This window comes from Euphorbia lathyris, chromosome 8 (genome assembly GCF_963576675.1).
Source record: "Euphorbia lathyris chromosome 8, ddEupLath1.1, whole genome shotgun sequence".
Taxonomy (NCBI): domain Eukaryota; kingdom Viridiplantae; phylum Streptophyta; class Magnoliopsida; order Malpighiales; family Euphorbiaceae; genus Euphorbia; species Euphorbia lathyris.
The window spans coordinates 81,033,342-81,052,958 of NC_088917.1; positions in this window are offsets into that span (position 1 = coordinate 81,033,342).

Below are 19,617 nucleotides of genomic sequence, written 5' to 3' on the forward strand. Positions count from 1 at the left end.
TGAGAATTTTGTGAGACATTAAAAACTGTTCTAGTTACTTTAGACTTCGATGTTTAATAGCTTGAATGAAACCCTCTCCCGTAAACACCCTCATGGCCTGCCCGTGGGGCTCATCCAAGTATGTGAGGACGATGTTGATGCAGAATGTCAATGAAATCTGAAGTCGTTTAAGGATTGATACTCCTTTTGGTATTGGTAAGCATTGTTAACTTGTGAATGTTGCACAGAAATAACCTATATTAGTTTATTGATACGTACTATCTAGATGATACTGCTGATGTCTTGCCATTGCTTCAAAGTTTGGCGACTTTCAAGTTCGAAATAGAGGTGCAACACTGAAGAGCAAGTGTCTTTCGACGTTGGCCTTGAAAATGGTATAAAATGTTGCCTTGCCCTCCATAAATATAGGGTAAATAAAGTAAAGCGTGTGGGTAGAAGAAAGATGAAGTTTATCATTTATGATTGGAGAGTCGAGTTGAGATATTATAGGAAAGGTCGATAGGGTAGGATATTTTTTGTCTTTTACAAGTCTTGTGGAGTCAGATGTGAATACTCTTCTTATATTTATGGAATATATGATGAGTGAAACTCCATAGTGATGAAATATCATTATAGTAAATAGTTGTGACTTTGCAATGCTAATTTTTTTCTTTTATTCATTTGCTCGTCCGTTTTAAATGTGACTATCAAGAAATGAGAATGTTGAGTTCGGATTCTTGTGATATATTAAAAAGTATTCTAGTTACTTTAGACTTTTATGTATGCTCACCAATTTGGCTAATGTTTTATTATATATGCTAGAAGTTGTATGGTATAGGTTTCTTTTCTTTGTGTTGGATTTGGAAAACACGAGACTCTCTGGAGTTACATTTGAAACCACAAGTAATAACTTAAAGGGAAAATTACAAAACTGGGTCAAATTGGAGGTCCATTTACATATTAAACTCATTTACTAATTCTACTACATATCTAGACTGATTTTGTGTGACTTTCCAAAAATACCCCTGACCTTCCCACTTCCACCACTTGCGAATTGTCGCTCCCTCTATCTCCTTGGTTATGCGAAAAGTTGCTCCAGCATTAATGATTTCAAGACTTTTGATCTTCCTTTCTTCCTTTAAATTGCACGAAATCTGCACCATTTAGTCAAAATCATAATGAATTTCTCTTTTTCATCTCTTCATCTCTTGATTCTGCAACTTCCCAACCCTAGAAAACGAGTAAATGGTTTTTCATCTTCCTGTTCGTTGCTTGGTTTCTTTCTTCTTGTTACCATCAAAGAAATGGTTTTTCTACGTTATTTCCTTCGTTCTTCCCATGTTATCATATTGTTATTGTCGCTTTTGGGGATGAAAGGGGCGAAAAATGTAAGTATCTGTTTGTTTTTTCTGTGTTTTTTCATGAATTCACTTGGCAATCGATGGTTTCGCTAAGCTTTGCGAAGAGAACGAGCCTGGAAAGTGATGATCTACTTCGTGAATTGATGATTTCGCGAAGTTCTGCGAAGAGAAAGAGTCTGAAACGTATGGATCTACCTCGCGAATCGATTAGTTCGCGAAGTCTGCGAATAGATCCTCACGTTTCAGACCTCGCAGACTTCGCGAAAGCAGTGATATGCGATGTAGATAGTCACATTTCAGACCTCGCAGACTTCGCGAAAAAATTGATATGCGAAGTAAAATCACCTCTTCCCCTGCACATTTACATTCGCATGCTTCGCTAATTTTCATTTCGCGAAGCCAAAATTGTCTTTTTTCCTAACTAACATGGTTAATTTTTTCTGTAGATGGTTGAATACGTAACATCCCTTTGGAAGGCGGCGTACTGGGCTGTAGGGGAGATGATTTTCCTTCCTGTATAGGGATGAACTTCCCCAAGATTGACACATTCACTCCTGAAATGATTCGTTAGGAGAGGTTGTGTCAATCTCGGGGTGCACCATGGGACACGTCCATCCTATGGTGCCAATCTTCAAAGTGGACCTAACTTAATCCGGTACCAATTTTGAAGCGGATGCGTAATCTTGGTACCGGATTAGTTAGTTTCACTTTGAAATGATTAGTTAGTAGAGTTCATTGTGGCAATCTTGTTGTAAATTTTGATAATGTTATGATTTGAATGTTGTTATTGTGGCAATCTTGTTGTAAATTTTGATAATGTTATGATTTTAATGTTCGAATCCGTTGTTGTTTGCCAATTTTTGTTATATACCACTTCGGGTATTAGCTTGAAATCATATCCAGCATTCGCATATGCGAACTAAATTCATCAAGCAAAACAAACTCCAGCTTCGCAGGCTTCGCATATGCGAACTAAATTCATTAAGTAAATTAAAACATTAACTTCGCAGGCTTCACATATGGGTGAATATGCGAAGTCAGACGGGATGGGGCGAGCTCCGTGTAAATATTGAGGGTATTTTTGGAAAGTCGCACAAAATCAGTCTAGATATGTAGTAGAATTAGTAAATGGGTTTAATATGTAAATGAGTCTCCCATTTGACCCAGTTTTGTAATTTTGCCTAACTTAAAAGAAAGTCTCTCCAGTCAATATGTCTCTGGCCAGCCAAAGTCCAACCCAGGCTATATCTGACATGTTTGTCTAAGATTCGATAAACTATATTTTAATTGTGATTTTTGTTTGTTTGTTTATTCAACCGTACTTAAAGGATCAACCAATTTATCAAGTTGTTTTTCATTGGGAAATTCAATTTTTCATGAATTAGGATAGATGCTAAAGCTAGAAACGAACTCAAGTAACAAAGTTATTTACTAAAAAATTAGTAAAATTCGAGGTCCAAAAAACGTAACCTCTTACTGGTTGGGTTCTGCTCTTTGTAAGGATTCTCGTGGTCTATGTTAATGAAGATTTTCTTTCCTAAAAAAACAAAACAAAAAAACAAGCCCTAATATATCACAGGCTCTCTGAACTTGTCCAAAATAGTTGATTCGCTTCCTAACCTTTGCAAGTGTCTCGCCAGCTCCCTGAACTTATCTCCAGCTCACTATACTTGTCCATAAAAGTAGATTAGCTCCCTGAACTTTGCATGTGTCTCATCAACTCCTCAAACTTGCTTATTTTGTAAAAACTAAATACAAAAACGATAATACTAACTCTCAATCCTCATCCATTCAATCTCTCAAAACTGCAACACTAACTCTTATAATAGGTTGAATGGTAGGAGAAGCAAAAAAAATTAGCTCTGAAATACATGAAGACGTATTTTTATAATTTAGGTTTAATAAGTTTTTGTATTTAGTTGTTATAAAATAAGCAAGTTTAGGGAGTTGGTGAGACACTTGCGAAATTTAGAGAGGTAATCTATTTTTATGGACAAGTTTAAGGAGGTGGTGATACGAAATAAGCAAGTTTAGAGAGCTGGTGAGACACTTGTAATGTTCAGGGAACCAATCTATTATTTTGGACAAGTTCAAGGAGCTCGCAATGTATTAGGCCAAAAAATAATAATAATAAAATATGTAGAAAAAGAATGAGTTAATGACCCATAACCAATTGTCTATTTCAAGCCCTTTGGTTTTGGAGATGCAAAATTGCATCTTGGTTCCAATAATTGTGGATCACATATATACACTTTCAAAGTCTACTCAGAAACACATAAAACTTACATAAAGTTGGACAAAAACCAAACAAGTCTACATACTATCTAGATGATAATGCTGATGTAGTGTCATTGCTTCAAAGTTTGGCAACTCCTTCGAGTTCGAAAATAAGGTGCAACATAGAAGAAAGTGTCTTTCGACGTTGGCCTTTAAAAAGGTATGCATACATAGAGGGTAAAGAAAGTAAAAACAGTCCGAGTAGAAGAAGAATGATGTTTATCAATTATGATTGGAGAGTCGAGCTTAGATATTTTAGGAGAGCTCAGACATCGATCCTTGATACAGTCAACGAGTTTCATAATGCCATTTACTGGGATCGTTGCAATCTGAACATTTCTTCCAAACAAAAGATATTATCTCATCACCGTCTTCTCCTTTTTCTACACCATTGTTCAAGTGTAAATTTTATCATTATATATGAAATCAAAATTCTGAAAAACAAAGGACAATTCAATAGAAAGAAAACCTAACATGTAGTGATGACTACAACAAATAGCAAACTCAATATTATTGAGGACTTGGTCGCCATGTTTTTTCTTTTAGTTTAAATTTCAACTAATTTTGATTTTAAATTAGTTTAGATTCCTATATATTAAAGTTAAAAGCACAAAACAATAGCCACTCAAAGAAGCATCACATTCGGACTAACTTTAGACACAAAACAACTGGCACTCAAACAAGCATTATGTTCTTAAGCCTTCCTTCAATGCACTCGGAAAAAATTAATGTATGCTAACCAATTCAAAAATTCAATATTACAGAAAAAAACAGAAACAAGAATTAATGAGATTGAATTAGCATTCAAAGGTTAGATTAGGTTTTACAGATTTAGGGTTCAAATAAACCAAACATCAAATTAGTTAATTAATAAAAGCAACCCGTGTAACCCAAATACACAATAAAAAAGAAAGATCAGAAGAACAAAACTGACCTTTTACACCGAGCTGGGAAAATCATAGCTTGGTGAAACCAAGAGAGAGAAGAGTATCGTTTTCGCCAGCCACATTATTGTCTTGTTTATTCCCAATCTGCTAGCTAGACACAGCGCCTGCTGGAGGCGGAAGAGTGATTTAGTGTTTTCTTATATAGAGACTATAATTAACAATGACTAATATATAAAGGATATATTTTTCAGATAAGGTGTAAAAATACACTTTTTATAGTCAATAACAATTTGCAATTTTACCTCTAACATTCGTTTAAAAAGCAATTTTACTCCTAAGGTTATTAAGTTAGGTCAATTTCAGACATTATTAATACACATATATTTTGTTTATTATTCTGCACTAATTACATATCAGTTTGTTAAAAAATAAATTCGTATTTTATGTGATTTAATAATAGAATGAAAGATTAATATTTATAAATTATATGAAATATTTTGAATTTTTTTTTGTCCAACTCGTACAATAGACGGTATATGTTTATAATATGTTATGAATGAGTGGTAAAATGACTCGGATGTGACGTCTAGACGATAAAATTCATGACCGAAAAGACAGTTTGATGAATTATTTCTCAAATTGGTCCAATTTGACAATGTTATGGGTAAAACTGCCCTTGGGTGCCAACAATAGGGGTAAAATTGCACTATTTTAAATGTTATGGGTAAAATTGATCCTTACTATAAAAGTTAGTGGTACTTTTGCACCTTATCCCAATATTTTTCAAACTTATTCAATAAAAGTAATTTAGTTAAGTGGTTTAGGTCAATGGATGAGACAATAAATTATGGTTTCACATCCAACTTCTTAAATTTTTAGATTATTAATATATTTTTCATATAAAGGAGTAGGAACCACTAGGTAACAGGTATGCGTTGTATTCTCATACCCGTAATTGTTAATTATTTTGAATTGATACTCGTCTCATACATTTTTTATACAAAGCACGCATAATCTCATTAGGATCGGTAGTACTAGATACCTGTGGGTACAGTACCCGTTAATTATCATCCTTAGTCTTAACAGTCATATCCTTACATGGAATTATTAATATGTTATTTATATAAAGGAGTCGAGACCACCGATTAAAGGATACCCGCAATATTCTCATATCCGTCAGTGGTAATTTTTTAAGCTCAATATGAGTTCAGGAATTCTCTCTCGAGCGCGATTCCAAAATGACGAGTAAGGGATGGCGCCTCCTCTCTTGAAGGAAGGTATTTTTGTCCAATAATTTTTATCTTTTAAAATTAGATATGATCATGGGTGGAGTTGGCCCCGGATTGGATGGAACCTACTTGAGTTTTATAATAAATTATATTGTCCAAGTATCATATTTTCATCGGGCTTGGGCTCGAAAAATGATTACTAACTCAACCTAGTTCGTCAAACTAAGTATATATTTATATTTAACAAATTCATTAAAATTAAATTAAAATATAATAAAGAAAGCAAACAAACTAAAATTATTAATAATTCAATAAAACTCAACAAAAATAATTTCATGTAATTAAAATATATTTAACAAAATAATAAAAATCAAATAAAGGTAATAAATACATATATAAAATGTATATAATATACTGACGAGTCGAACCAAGTTGGACACAACTTTTGAGACAAATTCCAAATCCAACCCGTTATACGTGCAGACTTATTGGGTTCAGAGTGGGCCGAGCCAATATCTAAATATACATGTTCAACCTCTACCCATATGACGTGGGCTTAGACAAGTTGTGCAGATCAACGAGCCCATTAACATATCTAGCTAAGGTGAGCTTTTGGGTATCATGCTCCACAGTCAGTCATTCTATCTATGTTTCTTATCATAAAGTAAGTGATTGTTTAATAATTATAAGTTATGATTTAGACAAGTTTGATGTATATAGCTTTGGAGTAGTTCTTCTAGATCTTTCGACAGGTAGAAAGCCAGATGATCACACTAAACCTAAGGGACAACGGAGCCTTGTCACTTGGGCAAGTCCAAGGTTGAGTGAGAATAAAGTCAAACAATGTGTTGATCCTAAACTTCTTAATTTCCAACCAAAGGCTGTTGCTAAGGTTTTTATCCCTAACTTCCTATTCATTTTCTTTATGAAGATTAATGTTAATGTTTGTGTTGTTGAATATATATATTTATGTCTGCAGTTAGTAGCAGTTGCAGGACTAGTTGGACTGGTGGCCCTACCTGCGTGCCAATTCCCACAAACAAGAGACACGTTCTATGTGCAGACTTGATCGAGTTCCGGGTGGGTCGAGCCAATATCTAAATATGCATGTCCAACCTCAACCCATATGATGCACAGACACTTCAACATGTATCACGTTTCCGATACGTTTCGGATACGGAAACTCCCGGAAACTGTTGGGATAAGTTTCGGGGCCGTATCCGTAATATTCAAAAGTTGGATATGCGTATCTGTCTGGAAAACCAGTTTTCCAAACAAAAAACGATTGGATTTCATTTCAGAAAAAAATAAACATAGCTAAATAGAGCAATTAAGGTCCATTGTTATTTCAAGGGAAAACGAGTAGGAATATCCAAAAGAGTACGTCGACAGTATGTGCAATAAAAAAAAATCAGAGATAAACCAAAAGATAGAGACGAAAGCTTTCATTGTTTTTTTTTCTCAAAAAGTTTTTTGACATTTTTTATATTTCATGTATTTCATAATTACGTTGAGATAAGAGTATTATAATTTCTTTTATATGTGTTTATTTAGTTATATTACAAAAATTCAAATAAAAAAATATATTTTTAATATTTATAAATGTGACCCAATATTTTTAATATTTACACGTTTCCTCCACGTTCCCGTGTCCTATGTTTTATAAAAAAGACGTTTTCCGTGTCCGTGTCCGTGTCTGTTTCCGGTCACCGAGCCTATCAACATGTCAAGCTAAAGTATTCTAATTTGTTATATCTGCACTAACTAAAACAATTTCAAATTGTCATTTTCACTGCATTAATTTTAATTTTAACAACGATACGAAAAAAATATCTTTTGACTTTAATAGTGTTATTAATTTTTTTTGCTAACATTGAAAACCACATTTACTCGACAGGGCTTCACCGATGTGACGGTCCATATCAGGTGTAATGAAACGTCTGAGATCATTACTAATGTCAATGAAGAGGCTAGGTTGTTGATATGAAGTAGGGATGAAATTGATTTCTTTGTTGAGTCATGGTCGTTCTGTTGTTCAATCCATGCTTACCACACTAATTTGATACTAGAGAATATGTGAGGTAATATTGTAATGATTGAAGGGATATTTCTTGTGCCTGAGATAATATAGAAAGATGGTTAGAACTTTAGTATAAGTTTAAGATAAGATAGAAAGATGGTTAGAATTTCTACTACGAGTTTAAGTCTCAACCGAGATTGTGTGTGCCTAAAGCACAAGTTTTTCGTTCATCGAATGGACAAACGCACGTCATCAAGGATTGGATAGAATTTTAGTAGCAACTGTGGCCCGCACGTTCCTCTTGAGAGTCGACTTGCTTAGTAATAGGCAGTTGCCACGTGTCATGCATGTGGTGTGCATATCATGCCGCGACAAGTGGCAACTAGTGACCAATCCATACGGGCCATTAGATATCTTGAAAGATTAAGGTATAAATACTCTAAGTACGTACAATCAACTTCTACAAAAGCTCATACTGTAAACATTGAAGTTCTCTTCTAAAAATTTGTCTTTTTATGTCAAGTACTGTTACCCTTTTCTAAATTGCATCCAAATAACCGAAACAGTACTTTTGGGTTTTAATAATAACAATATTTGTTCAAGATATGGATTTGTTCGAGTTCATATCGAATTTAAACGAGTTTGACATTTAATTACTTTATCTAAGCTTAGCGTGCACTATAGTTACAATAGACTTTTATGCATATGTTCTTTTCAGCCCCTGTTTAGTTACAATAGACTTTTATGCCATTAGTAAAAAGTTTCAAGTTCTTAGATAACCATATTTCCTTCAGTTATATATGGCACTCCTGATTGGGTAGAACCAAACACGGGTTAGAGAGTTCAGTAATTGAAAGAGGAAGTTGAATGAGATCCCGAGTTTTGGCTTTTAAGTAGTTGAAGTTGGCTACCACAATAAACAACTAAGTTGGCGAAGTTAGTGAATGGATCCGGATGCTAAGGTGGTGTACCAAGAGAAAGCTGGTCCCGTTAGTGAACCTAGGAATAGCCGCAAGCGTAACATGTCGAAGTTTGTGTCCATGCTCAAACCGCTGCACTGAAAGGTGAAGCGTGCCACGTGCTCCACAGTGGATTGCCCTTCTTCCCCTGAAAATAAAGCGAAATCGGGTACTCTAAAGTTGTGGGGTAAAGGGTATTGCTGATCATAGTGCCGTGGATAGGGTTTCTGGAACTCGGATCGGTATACTTCCCTCACGGCTAGCCCATAGATCTCTTGGACGATGTTTCTTATGGGTTGGGCCTCTCCCAAGTTGTTGGTGGGCTCCATGCGTGTATGCGTCGTCCGTTGTGGGTGAAAGTTGGCTTGTCTCACATTGCCCCCCACATTACGAGCATAGCTTTCCTCGTAATGTTCGGCATGGTTACTAGGTCCTGTATGAGATCTAAACTGTTGTTGAGGTGGCGGGATTTGAATAGGTTCTGGGCTGATCCTGTCACCGCGCTCATTGAACCTGAGATTCTCTTCTCGAGCTGGTGGCGGGGTATACCTTTCCCCAGTTCCTGATGTCGGTGCTTTCTTCCCACCGTCTACCGGTCCTTGAGATGTCGACCTTTGTGTGAACAGCTCGGCGCACTTTTCCGGGATTTTACTGATTTCTCCGGTTAAATCAACGATCCTTTCCTCGAGAGCCGATCCCTTGTTGGAATTGTTCACCGCCTCGTTTTTGGCTTGCATTGCCTTGCACACATCCTCATAACTTTCTCTCATGGACTGTGAAAATCCATGTAGAAATTGGTCGATATGCTTCTCTAGTTTTGCTAAAAATGGTGCCATGTCGAATATGGGTGGGCCTTGAGGTTGTTGGTTTGCACCTCCGCTATTGTTCACGATCTCAGCCGCACAACCTTCAGGCATGGCGGGTTCATTGCTCTGATCCCGGTTCTGATTTTGACTCTCTTCGGAGTCCGATGGGATGAGATCTTTCCCCGTGTTCTTCCTAGGAGGCATTCTCCGTGAGTACTTATGGGTGAAAATTATGAAATTATGTTAGTAATCTAGTGCTGAAAAAGAAAGAACAAGGAAATAAATAAATGCTTATTAACGGAACAAAAGCAAGGCATGAAAAACAAGTGGGTTAATGAGTGTGGAAAAAATTAAGAACGTAAAAAACGAGTATAGACACAATTTTTGGTAGCTAAAAAAAAACAAACGTCCCACTGGGCGTGCCAAAAATTGTTAGCGTTAGCCAATAAATTTTGGTAAAGTGGAAGTGGGGCGAAAAAAATAAATGTGATATAAAAAAACAAGTTACAGAAGAAATAGGCACAAAAACGGGTTCTAAAATTTTTGGCAAAGCTTAAAAATAGGTCCCACTGGGCGTGCCAAAAATTGTTAGCGATATTTTGCGAATATGCTAATTTCAACCTTGTCACGTGTGGTTAGGGTGCGGGCGTGCCAGAGGAATTATTCCTCAATTATGAAAAACGGTTACGTTTGTGAAATTGTGCGCCGAAAACATGAATTCTAAATCGAAGCGATTGGCGAGGGACGCAAGGATTGAAAAAGTCCCTCTTGGGTCTCTCGCGCCGTTATAGAAACTTTGCGAGATAAATTGTTTTTATTTAAACTAAGCGTGTAAATTGAAGACGGAAAAATAAAGAAATTGAAGGTGCGAAATTGACACAAGATTTGGTGAAAATTGGTATTTTATTGATGAATAAATGTTTGAAACATGAAATTGGAAATGAATTAAATTACAATTGAGAAATCTCTATATTAAACATATAGGTAATCAATTGAATTTGAACAAACAAATCAATACAAAGAATTGAAATGCGATAAAACAAATTGAAATTGAACAACAAACTCGGAGCCACAATAGCTATCTCGGATTGAAGTTCAATTTTGGTGTAGGTGCGAGGTCCTCGGAGAGCTGCAACCGGTCGGGCCCGTACGGTATGTGTCTTGTGCAATGACTAAACGTTGGTAGGCAAATGGGGTAGATTTAATCTTGACTTTGGGGAGCTTGGTTGGAGTGCTTAAGAACACGGAATTGGGCAAATAAATAGTGTAAATTGAACTTTGGGATGTCAGGAACAACTTTGTATAAGGGATCGGGGGTTAAAACGAATGGTAAACAGACGAAATTAAAGATTGAAAATGACTAGTTGAATCTGGAAAAATCTGGGCAGAATAGCTAAAAGAATTTGGGGTATAAAGATCAGCTTGTAAACGGAATTTCTGGACACGGAATTGAATGAATCAAAAGGCTAAATCGAAATTCAGGACGTTAGGAACAACTTTGTCGAAGGGATCGAAGGCAAAAAATAACTTTAAATGGACAGAAATGGGCTTTGAAAATGATTGGACGAATCTGGAAAATTACTTTGGAAAATGGAATTCTAATTGAAAATTGAGCAGAGTAACAGCTTAGGAATGCTAAATTGAATTGAGAAACTTGGAAGGAAGGCTATTGGAACTTGAATTAAGGCTAAAGGAAGCTAAAGGAGGGATTGAAGCTAAGAAAAATGAAGAACGAAAGGAAGAACTTGAAGAACTTGAAGAAATAAGAACAAAAGAACTTAAGAACTAAGAACTAGGGAGCAAAACTAAAGATTAAGCATTGGAGCTTGAGAGAGGGGTTTTGTTGTGTGTTGAGTGTGTATTTTAGTGTAGGGGATGGGGTCTATTTATAGTATTTTTAAGTGGCGTTTTGGTAATTAGTTAGAGGTATTAGGGTGTTTTGGTCTTTTCATCACCAACTAACTCAACTAACTCCAACTAACTCTAACCAACTAACTTAACTTCCTCAACTGCCGTTGACTGCTTCCGAACGAGACGATACGCCCCGCGTATGTCCTACTACGCCCTGCGTGTTGGCGGATACTGGGCCTTGTGCGTTTCTTGTTGATTTCTACGCGTGGCGTCTCTGGTGTCGCGTCGCGTGTGAAGGAGTACGCCCTGCGTATAGGTGGATACGCCCTGCGTATTGGAGCTTCTGATCTTGGAACACTCTGCGGATGCGTCTTACGCATGACGTATTGGCAAGTACGTCCCGCGTAAGAAAGTACACCCCGCGTAAAGTGAAGGACGCGCTGCGTATTTGAGTTTTTGACGTTGATTTCTCTGGACGCCTTGTTTACGCCCTGCGTATTGAGGACACGCCCCGCATGTTGCCGGACTCTCTCATGGGTTGTAGGTTAGCTTACACGTGTATTATTTTTAGAAAATATAAACTATATCCTAAAAACATAACCCAAGCTTTTTATATACATAAAAATAATTATTTTATTTTTTGGGCCAACATTAAGCAAAGTAGTTTTTACTTTGTTTTTGAACGAAGTAACAATAGCCTGCACCCTAACTATTAACCATAGAAGACACCTACATTTTATACTAATGTTAGAGCATCTCCAACAGCCTCTTAAGTTGGCTCTTAAGTTAAAATTTGATGACGGAGAATGAAAATCCATCTCCAACAGCCTCTTAGATAGAGAGCCTCTCTCCACCTCTTAGTGTCTCCCAACTTCATTTTTTATTAATAATTTATTATTGATGTGTCTCTCTCCTCACACTATTGGTAATGTAACAATAAAGAATAATCTTAATAATAAAATAATAAATAAGGAGTGAATATAAGGAGCATGGTTGGAGATATATGTTAGCCACTCTTAAATCACTAAGAGTCAATTTTTTATATTATTTTTAGAGAGCTCATTAAGAGTTTCTTGGAGATGCTCTTAGGTGTGCTGAACAAGTAAACTTAAAGGCTAAGAAAATAAGGACAATACAAATGTCCCAATCTGAACCATAGATCAAATCCGACTGTGATGGATGGTGGTGATCCATTTGAGTTGAGATTGGGTGCAGTTGGGACTATTATAAAATGGTGGGCTGTTTCTAGAATATACCACGAATGTTGTAGGACGAAATTGCCCTTCAGGGCTGTGCAAAGACAAGATTGCCCTCAGGCAATTGAAAGGTCACTCAAACTTTTGTCAGACGAATACCTTATCTTCTTCAACTCCTCTCTCTTTCAGATTGGAAATCCAAAACTCTCTTCTTCTCTTCTTCTCAGTGATTCTTCATTTCGTCTGTATGATCAAGAAGAACTCTTCCTTGTTTATTCATGTTGCTTGAATATATAAAGTCATATATTTTTCAAACTTATTCGATAAAAGTAATTTAGTTAAGTGGTTTACGTTAATGGTTGAGACACAATAAGTTATGGTTTCAAGTCCCACTTCTTAAATTTTTAGATTATTAATATATTTTTCATATAAAAGAGTTGGGACCACTTGGCAGTGGTTGGAGTCAGAATTTGAGGTTTGGGGGGGTGGGCTAATTTTAGTTGTATAGTTTGCCGTAATTTTTTAAAGTCCAGCTTGTCAGAGCTGGACAAATTTTTTTAGCCTCTAGCATGATAAAAGTGCTTTATTTTGGCCAAAGTGAAAAGTCGTAAAATTATTTAATTTTCTATATGGTCAATGTTGATTTCCTAAACTAAAACACCTAAATTTTTATGGTTTTGGGGTGTTGAATACTAAAAAATTAAAAGTGTTAGGCCTAAAAGAAGTAGAAATATTTAATATTTTATAAATCCAAATTATTGCTCAAGAATTATAGAGGTTATTTCGTATTCCTATATAGAGGTTTTACTGTAACTTTCACAGTTGAAATTTCAAACTCTCAACCAAGTAAGGGATTCCCTTCTCGGCTAACCCATTCAACAAATAAATTAAGTTCAACAAATAAATTAAGAAGCTCTTTGTTTTATGAATCAACAAATTATGAAGAGGATGATAGGAAAGAATAGAGTCAAAATAGAGATGAAAGAGCTCCTCATGGAATGGGATAATGGGTGAAAGGGAAAAAAATCTGGTGCTGTTGGATGATACAAAAAATCTGTACATAATTGGCCGAACCCGAGGAGAAAGAAGATGATCGGAAAGAAGCCAAAAAGAAAGATAGTATCCTATTCTTCATTAAAATCTGTATAGTCATTAAGGTTCATGTCATCAAAACCTATTAAATTTAAGCTTAAGGGATTGAATCTTTACTCTAGGATTCTAATAAGTCAATGATGAAATTCTACATTGTTATTAAGATACATGTAATCAAGAGGGCTTTCTGCATTATGTTTTCAGTCCCCTTCAATTTTTTCATTTTAGACCAGTTCATACGCTTGCTTAACGGGTATAAACAAAATGGAGTCTTGATGAGAGATAGACAAGCTTGACCATTTCATACCCTTTGATGTAATCAGCCCCTTCTTTGATGCATTCAAGGGTTATATGCAATCAATAGCATGAGAGTAAACAAACAAACAAAAATGATAGCCATGACAAGTAGCCACAATTAAAACATAGTTTATCAAATCTTAGACAGACATGTCAGATTGAGTTATTAATATAAAATAATCATTGTGCGGCCATGACCATTCTAAAAAAATTCATTCCTCATGGGAATATGACTAGACATTAAATGTTTTCCAAATTCAACACAAAGGTCTCAAATGACAGTGGGAACATAGAATTTTAATCCCACTTCAAACTAGCTGCATTCAGATCACAAGGCATTCTGTACAAACATATGCATATCCAGGTCCTGGCGGTTGTGGAGTCGGCTTCAATAATAGTATGTAGAAGGTCTAGGGAGATGGTGCTATAGATCCATTGAAGAACAACGACATCAATACGAGACCAGAGGTCGGGGTTGGATTGTTGTAGAGTATTGACGGAAGGGTTGGTGGGTGAGGGAGGAAAAAAATTGTCCAGGACCTGGAATGCTTGAATAGAGCAGCCCAAGTGGGGTAATGCCCTTTTTCTATGTCTAGGGTTATTTTGATGAAGGTAGATATGTTGGAGACGGTGAGGGAAGAATGGTGATTAGGGTTTGTGTCTATGGTATTGATGTTTGAATTTGTGTTAGGTGGTGTTCCAGTGGTGGAATTTTCTGTATTGGTGCTCATGGTGGCCACGGGAGGGGAAGAGTGGTGAGTCAGTTTTTGCTGGATCGAAGTAGGGAGGAGGAGGCGGCCGGAATCGGCGGCGGCGGCAGCTGCCGAAAAAGGGAAGGAGGGTTTAGTGTTTCGGTTTAGGTAGGAATAGAAGAAGAAGAAGATTAGAGTTAGGGTTAGGTCAATACGGGCCATATAAAGTCACCGAGAAGGTCAATACCAATGCCTATCATGTTGCATTGCCAAATTGGTTTGGTAAAATGTCACCAGCTTTCAACGTCCGTGACCTCAGCCCGTGGAAACCAGATGGCCCTCTAGACACGAGCAAGTCCACGCCCTGCTCTTTTAAAGAAGGAGAGAATGATGCAGACATCCTAACTAGGGCTGCCGCTCAAACACGTCCTGGCGGACCCTCCGACACCACATGCCACACGAGGAGCGCCAGCACCTATCAGGGCGGATCCTAGGGATGTACAAGTGGAGCGGGTCTAGGCTATACGAGAGGGGAGGATCTCATATTATAAGAGAAGGAGTATCAATTTCTATTCCTAGGCGGATCCCCATGCCTACTTCCTCACGAAGTAAATCACCAACCACCCTAACATTCCGTACCTGCAGCTCCGTACGAATTGTCTGGGCGTATCACCTATTTTACCCTTTTGTCTACCGCTTTATTGTAACCCTAGTAGGGGTAGTCCTGGTCTTTATTATCATTAGGGGATGTATTTAAACCCCCACTTTTGTAAGGATATGCAACTTTTATCAATCTAAAATCATTCTCTTTGAGAACCAAAGGTTTATACCTTGTTATATTGGGATTCACTCCTTCTAGTTTAGCTAGAGAAGAACCTCTTTGTTGGTTTACGACTAAAACCTTCATTTATCGCTTTCAATCTGTATCAAAAAATTAAGTCGTGTTAGCAAGAAAAATGACGATTTGGCTTCACGAAAGCAGAATACGTGAATTCTGCAAAGAGAAATGTTATAGTAAAGACACGATTTTACTTCGTGAAAGCAAAATACGCGAAGTCTGCGAAAGTAAAAATCATGAACATTTCTCTTCGTAGACTTCGTGGAATCTGGTTTCATGAAGTAAAAATCGTCGGTTTCAGCCTCTTTTTCCTCCTAGACTTTCGAAATACTTATTTCGCGAAGTGATTTTCAGGAAAAAAATGAAAAGAAAACAGTAGATACTTATATTTTTCCGCATTTTACTATTGAAATCGTCAATAACCATAGGGTAAATAATTTATTAGTCTTCTAGTTTTTATCTAAAACACTGTTTAGTACTTTTATTTTGAAAAACATATTTTGAGGTCCCTATCTTTTACCAATATTAACCTTGTGGTCTTTTTATATATTTTTTTAGATTTTTAACCGAACAAATCTTAGCTTTTAGGACAACCACAATACAAAACAAGTTTACCATGTTACTCTATTATTTTATATATATATCTGGTTATGCTAAAATCTAACGATTACAATTCTAAAAAAACTAGACAATTAACCTTGGGTTACTTCTGAGCTTTTTTCCTTGGTTTTAGTTTTTTCAACACAATTAACAAACTCCAATAATTTTGATTGCAATATCCAAATAAGTGCAAAACAAAATGTACAAAATTCGGAAGTATCAAAAAAGAGGAAGAGGTTTGAAAAAGAAATCAAAGGATCAGGTAAGAAGCAAAACAAGCTTATGGAAGAAGCAGCAAAGGACAATGGCATTGCAGAACGCTCAGAGCATGGCTCTAATGATAGTTGTTCTCAATCATATGCTCAACGATCGATGTGTCAAGAAAAAGAAAGTTTCAATACTAGGGTATGGTAAAGATGTTGAGCATCTAAAAAATTGTAATAAAATCATATGGGATGAGTGTGCCTCTAGTAATTTACAAAAAAAAATCAAGTATGTGCAAGAGAACAAATGTGAGGTCGAGCTAATTGAGGAACTGAAGGAGATATTTTTCAAAGAAATCATAGAAGTTAAAAAGAGAAAGGGAAGAGCGAAAGGACTTCAGGGCATTGAAATGAATAATATTGTGTCAATTTTCAGATAGAAAGTTCACTAGTTATGTGCCTCATCCAAAACCTAAAATACCAATTGGTAGAGATAAAAGTGATGGTGATGGTACTAACAAGGATGATAAGGAAGACAACAATGATTACGAGGGAGAAGAAAATGATAGAGATAATAATGTGTATGATGGCGGTTAAAGTGAAAATATCAATGACCATGAAGTTTGAAGATGTCAACAGATTAAGAATTATTCTTGGTGTTACTAAGGGATAAAAAAATTATAAGTTTAAGGTGTGCATTGAAATAATAAACTTACAATTAATAGTCTTTAATTTGGTTTATTATATTGTTCAAAAGTAATTTCTGTATTTATCAAGAGTTGTATTGTTTCATAAAGAGTCATGTGTATTTACAGAGAGTTATGTTGTATAACAATATATGTCTCTAATGTATAAATACATATGAATACAATCAGTAAAAAAGAGAATTTTCTTCTAACAATTATACTCTTCTTCTGTACTTGTGAAAAAAAATTTATATAAGTTAGAACAAAACAAACTGTAGAAACTCATTTTCTTCCTTTCACCAAGTAATGTTACAAAATAAGCATAATGCTGTAAGAATCAAGAAGAAATAAATAAAATCAATAATTTGAACAAATGGATTGGTAATTCTCGAAGCCTTATTTATTGATCAAAATTCCAACTCAAGAAGTGTGGTACCATACCAAGAAACAAGATGAATATGGTTCGAACCATGGTTGTTAAATCCAGATTTGACTCTTGACTCGAAATCTAAATAGAAATTATATAAAATTATAAAAGAAAGTAGAGACAAGCAGAACATAAAAAATCGGTAGACTATAGAGTAGAAGAAGATAATAACAAATAAATAGAAAAGAAGATGGAAGGTTTTGGAATTTATAAAGTGAAGAGTCATCTAATTGAAACTATTTGTGTTTCATAATTTTTGTATGTTTTTTTTGTTTTTGTAAAGTGAATAGTCATCTTCTTCTGCTCTAAGTTTTTTAGTTGTTAAAAATTGAATTTTTTTTAAATGGTGACTTGAATATCGAATCAGTGGTGACTCGACCGAAGCTTCCTAGTCTTACCATAGATGCGACTCGAATTCTTCCTAAATTGAATCCATCTGCCTTTTCTGTATGTATCATTTGGTGAACCAATACATGGCTAAACTCAAAATTCTGATGTTTATTGGAATGAGAAAGGAAATCCATTTGAAAAGAGTGATTGATGCTACCAAACAATGTATAATATTGACCTTTGATAACTTGTGGAAAAATCCTTGATCAGAGCACTTCCATGTGAGGCGCCGTTGGGATCGGCCGGGGACACTCCGATGCCAAAGTCAGTAATATTTCTAAGAATAAACTGTAAGCACAAAAGTAGAGAATCAGTAAGTGTACCTTTGATCCTAGGAAGCTGTGGTATTTATATAGGTTTTTGTAACCTTCAGCATTAATGGGGAAACATGTGAAGAGTCGTGTCATTACTCGTCTTTAATTGCTATCAATTCTCCATTAATCCCAGTATTTAGAATTGAAACCCTCAAAGTTGATGTATTTGAACAGTCAAGTCTTTATTCCCTTTTAATGGCTATTAATTGCCATTTAATTGTATTTATTCCCATTCATGGATGGTAATAAAGGCGCATTTTCGTATTCTTTAATCCGTCAAGGCGTATGTACGCTCTCCTTGAGAGCTAAGGCGGGTCTCCGCTACTCGCTCTCATCGTGCGTATCTTGAGAGTTATATTTCTTTTAGAAATGGAATAACCCGCCCTTTATGGGACCATTTGTTCCTACCGCATAGGATTATGATTCGCCTTAGGGACTTTTTTTCTTCAGTTCTGCCATATTGAGGAGAATGACCCGACCTTAGGGATCAGTAAGAATGATCAGCTATTTAGGGACTTTTGTGCATTTTGTGGAGGGTTTTGGCACTTGCCTTTTTAGCCTTTACTCATTTTCCAAAGTGTTTTTACTTTGCATTTGTGAAGGCGAGACTTCGTTATTTCTATGATGAAGACGTGAATTCATTACTTTGATGAAGACGAGGCTTCATTGTTTGGAGATGAAGACGAGGCTTCATTACTTGGATGAAGACGAGGCTTCATTACTTGGATGAAGACGAGGCTTCATTATTTAGAGATGAAGACGAGGCTTCGTTATTTGGAGATGAAGATGAGGCTTCATTACTTGGATGAAGACGAGGCTTCATTACTTGGATGAAGACGAGGCTTCATTATTTGGATGAAGAAGAGGCTTCATTATCTTAGATGAAGACGAGGCTTCATTACTTGGATGAAGACGAGGCTTCATTATTTGGAGATGAAGACGAGGCTTCATTACTTGGATGAAGACGAGGCTTCATTATTTGGATGAAGACGAGGCTTCATTATTTGGAGATGAAGACGGGGCTTCATTACTTGGATGAAGAAGAGGCTTCATTATTTGGATGAAGACGAGGCTTCATTACTTGGATGAAGACGAGGCTTCATTATTTGGAGATGAAGACGAGGCTTCATTACTTGGATGAAGATGAGGCTTCATTATTTGGATGAAGACGAGGCTTCATTATCTTGGATGAAGACGAGGCTTCATTATTTAGAGATGAAGACAAGGCTTCATTATTTGGATGAAGACGAGGCTTCATTATCTTGAATGAAGACCAGGCTTCATTGTTGGATGAACCCTTTTCTTTCCAGAACTATTTTTACTAATGCATTATATCTTTTAGCAAGTAACTTTTTAGAATCTGGTTTAGGATTTCTCCGATTGTTTAGGGTAGGTGGCTAGCCGTACCCCAATGTGTGAACCTTTGTGAAGGTTAGAAGCTTTTATTCCTGGTGAGGAAGTTAAGCTGCCTTAGGCGATTGATTTGCTTCCTATCTTTGAGGTGAATCGATCC